The 4,297-nt window shown below is 41.6% G+C and overlaps 1 long non-coding RNA gene across 2 annotated transcripts in view; it reads right to left on the reverse strand.

Annotated features, from left to right (window-relative positions):
- Positions 1 to 205: 205 nt before the first annotated feature.
- Positions 206 to 4,297, reverse strand: part of LOC122554238 — a 91,325-nt gene continuing 87,233 nt past the window's right edge. For both annotated transcript variants that reach the window (XR_006312948.1, XR_006312947.1), the window contains exon 4: positions 206 to 2,556. This is a non-coding gene — a long non-coding RNA (uncharacterized LOC122554238). The remainder of the gene's footprint in view (positions 2,557 to 4,297) is intronic.

Consider the following 4,297-nt stretch of genomic DNA (forward strand, 5'->3'; position numbering starts at 1 on the left):
CCAAAGATTTGGTTCTCTAATGCGGAGTTCCATTTCTGACGCTTGTTTATTTTAGAGCTTGTTCCCAATTACTTTATTTATTCTGAGGGCAGCCCCTACCTTGATGTCAATTGCATTGATTCTGGATTAGTGGTGCTGGAAGAGCACAGCAGTTCAGGCAGCATCCGAGGAGCAGTACTTCAAATACTTAGTTAAAATTTGGGGCCGCAAGTATAGGCTTGCTTATTGAAAAGACTTCCAGCTTTTCAAAATGCTGCTTGACATTTCTCAGCTGGTATTGTCTTTTTTTTTGTTGTAGGTTTGTCAACGGCACAGTTACGTGGTGAAACTTGAGACTGATGTTCGAGAGAACCACACATTCCAAAGAAGCTCATGATTTCCTGTTTTGTTCTGTGAACATGGAGAACTGTGCTGATACTTTGCAGCTCTGGCCAGTACTCATGCTTGATCTGTTATTATATTTGAGATAGGTCACATAGGCCAAGGAAAACCTATTCTGTGTGAGATTAACCGCTGGGTCAGGTGACTGTCTTTTATGAAGACGACTTCCAATTGCTCTCAGTGCCTTTCCCAGATGTCACTGTACGTGGGAGGTCATCATGGTACACTATACAACTAAGTAAGCCTTCCACTGTTTGGTTCAACTGCCTTTAAAACCTGTCTGGAGCATTTCAGAGTCCAAATGCCATAACTTGATACTGGCATAATCCGTCTAGAGTGACAAAGGCAGAGATTTCCTTCACACGAGCAGTTAAGATAACCTAACATATCCATTGAGAAACTCTATCTTCGTAATGTAAGCTGTTTTACTCCCCCTGTCTATGCAATCTACAAGCAAGGGCATTGGGTAGGAGTTGGCTTCCAGTCATTTTTTTATGATGAATACAGAGCATTATGGAACTACTGGATTGGGCATGAGCATAACTTCAGTGCTCTTACTACAGCTGCTGGGCTTTATTTGTTTTGCTCTTGCGTGTAGTTAATCTGTTCCTGAGCGTGGGCCAGCTTTTCTGGGCCTAGGGAGGTTGCCTTCTGGGAGGGATCATTTTCACATCACTTAGAGTTAGAGTTCGAGCTCATAGAGTTATGCAGCCTAATTTGTCTCCCCATAAGGTCTTGACAGCAGTTGCATTAAGTCTGCTTGCTGTTCTTCACTGAGGTGGGTAAGTAAGGAATCTACGATTGCTAGCATTTTGGTATTGGTTAGCCAAATATTAGGGGCTCAGTGTGGGCCTTGGCCATGTTTCCCTCCAACCCATGTCCCCTTGCTATCCCTGTCTCCAGACCAAAGGAAATAAATAGACCTTCTTGCTCCTTCTCATCAGTGGTATTGTATTATCATAGGGACATGACACAGCCTTTCCTCTTTCCCTACAAGTGGATGATTTAAAGAAAATCAATATTCTTGAGCCTAAAATAGCTTTTGGGAAAAAAAATCATCCTTAAGCGTTAACCCTACTGTGATCTTTTAACAGATGCTGCCTAACCTACTGAATGTTTCCAGCGTTTTCTGTTTTCTTAGCTAGTTGCGTGGCAAAACTTGTGACATAGTTCAAGCCCTTAGCTAAGTTTGGAACATAATCTTTGCACTGTCTACAGGCTGTCTTGTGATCTTCACATCGTAATTGCTGAAAGATAGTCTTTCTCTAAAGCAGTTGAATCATGCAAAGCCTGAGCTATTGAAACAGATTAATTCTAGTAATGAAATAGATCATTCAAATTCACAACCTTGTAGTTTTACAGTGGGGATTTTTATAATCTCTTTCCAAGCGCAGGCTGGAATTAAGTGAATTCGTTTAAGCTTTTTAGTATGTGTACGTACTAGGTACAGCATAACACCATCACAATACTTTTGACTAAATGATTTGCATTTTTGACTGAGTTTAACACTTTTTCTAAAAGGATAGTGTGGTTCTGTAAATAGGTGTGGATATATGTGTCTGTGTGCTTTGGTGGGGCCCGGCAGCATTGCCACACAAATAGAAGTAACTTGTTAGTGTTCTTTATTTAATTTAAATCATCGCACTGTTTTAAATGCTTGCCACGTACCCAGTATGTTTGCTGAATCATTAACAATGGAGATAACTGATTTTTTTTAGTCAAACATCTGAAGCAGAAATGAAAGGGCTTGCTCTTATTTAGCACCTTTTATGTCCTGGAAACACTTCACTGTCAAGAGACAATCTTTGAAGAGCAGCGATGTTTGTCATATAAGTTAATGTGGCAGCTTGTGCTTGTGTAAGACAGTCCCTAAATAGCAAGTTAAATAAATGACCAGTTGATTTACTTTGGTCCATGGATGAATCTCCTAGTGCTCTTTTGAATACTGTGCGGCATGTTTGATATTCAATTAAACTGACAGAATTGGTTTACCATTTTAATCAGAGGCAATCATATCTGACAATGCAGTGTAGCCCCAAAGTGTTAGCCTGGATTATGGCTTGAATTTTTCCGAGCTGGGTTGGAATTCTTATCACCAGAGATCAGACTAAACATTGCTCACTTTGTTATGGAGAAAATTCCCTGGCAAGCAGGGGCCCAGGAAAATCCAGAAATCTACAAAGGCAGGAATGGAGAATATCAGTGCTGACATCACAATTCTATTTTTCATCAGCATCAGTCATATTCTACAATTTAAAAATAAAAAGCTAATATCCTGAGGGTGACCAGAAAGTGAATTAAATTATTTTAACCATATAAATGATGCAGTTGCAAGAGCAGCTCAGAGGCCAGGCATCTTGCAGTGAATAACTGACTTCCTGACTTTGCAAAACCTAACTCCGAGGCACAAGTCAGGAGTGTGAAGGAATACCTCATGGCTGATTGCAGCTCTGACAACATAGATGAATAGACACCGCACAACAAAGGCCACACGGGGGTGTTCCCTCCCAGTGGGGGAACAATTCAGTGTTCAAGGGTATGCGGCCTTGGATCTTTGGGTGAATGTCCTCCAAGGCAGACATCGGGACATGCATCAACTTAGAGTGGCTGAGTAGAGGCTGATAGCCAAGCCCGGTATCCATGAGCACGGCGTCAACCGGGATCTTGGGTTCATGCCACACTACAGGTGACCCCACTTCATGATTCTCTCACTCTCTCACTCTCACATACACACACACACACCTCTATCCAACATTGAGGGCCGAAGGGCTTGTTGTGCACTGTATTGTTCTATGCTCTATGTTCTATAATCTGAATCTTTTTCCAAGGTAGAAATGACAAATTCTAGAGGCCATAGATTTCAGGGGACAGGGGGAAATTTAAAGAAAATAAAAACCGAGAGAACAGCAGATGCTGTAAATCAGAAACAAAAACAGAAGCTTCTGGAAATGCTTAACAAGTCTGGAAGCATCTGTAAAGAGAAATCAGACTTCACGTTTCTGAGGAAGGACCCGAAACATCAACAGATTTTTATTTTATCAGATGCTGCAAGACCTGCTGAGTATTTTCAACAACATGTGACAGTTGAAAGGGAGTTATGTCAGGCAAGGTTCTTATGCAAAATGCGGTAGATGACTAAAATGTACTGTCCTGGGAGGTGGTAAAAGCAGAAACAATCACAATGCTTCAGAGGCATTTGGGCAGGCGAATACGCTGGCAGAGGTTGGCAGTTTTATGGATCATGTCCGGGCAGATGGAATTAGTTTGGAATGGCATCATGGTCCGCACAGACATGTTGGGCCAATTATTCCAGTGCTGCGAGAGATAATATTTTGAGTGGAATATGCCTCTTCAAGGGTTAAACATTCCCCTTATTTCATCAACCGAAGGCCTGTACTCATAGAATACAGACAGAACACCTCAGAAGGGGGAGGCTGATAGTATCTCAAAATAGAACCTCTTACAGCCATACATGTGGATTCTCCCGTAACCCCAGACAGAGGAATTTGCCCTTTTCAGACAAGACTGAGAACCCTGTGCACAACCCTGTTAAACTGCCTCCCACTCCCATTATCTTACCTCCCCTCCATATGACCATAGGTAAGTGAATACTCCATTTACTGAAGGAAGAACCCTTCTGCGTTAATCTCTTCCCATCAACACATAATCATGAACAATATGATTATCAATTTCTGTAATCCATTCACACGTTATCACAGGACATCGTCATTCATCAAGCTTTGTAAAGTCATAATTAACTACTGTAAACTATCTGTTGACAATCGCCCATGTGACTGATATGCCTTTGTCTAATTCCTATTAAATACACTGTCTCTGTGGGTAAGGCAGAGATTCATGAAGAAGAGTCTCTACAAGTAGACACTCGGCTACTTTAGAGACGCTTTGAAACTCTCGC

This window comes from Chiloscyllium plagiosum, chromosome 11 (genome assembly GCF_004010195.1).
Source record: "Chiloscyllium plagiosum isolate BGI_BamShark_2017 chromosome 11, ASM401019v2, whole genome shotgun sequence".
NCBI classification, from domain to species: Eukaryota; Metazoa; Chordata; class Chondrichthyes; order Orectolobiformes; family Hemiscylliidae; genus Chiloscyllium; species Chiloscyllium plagiosum.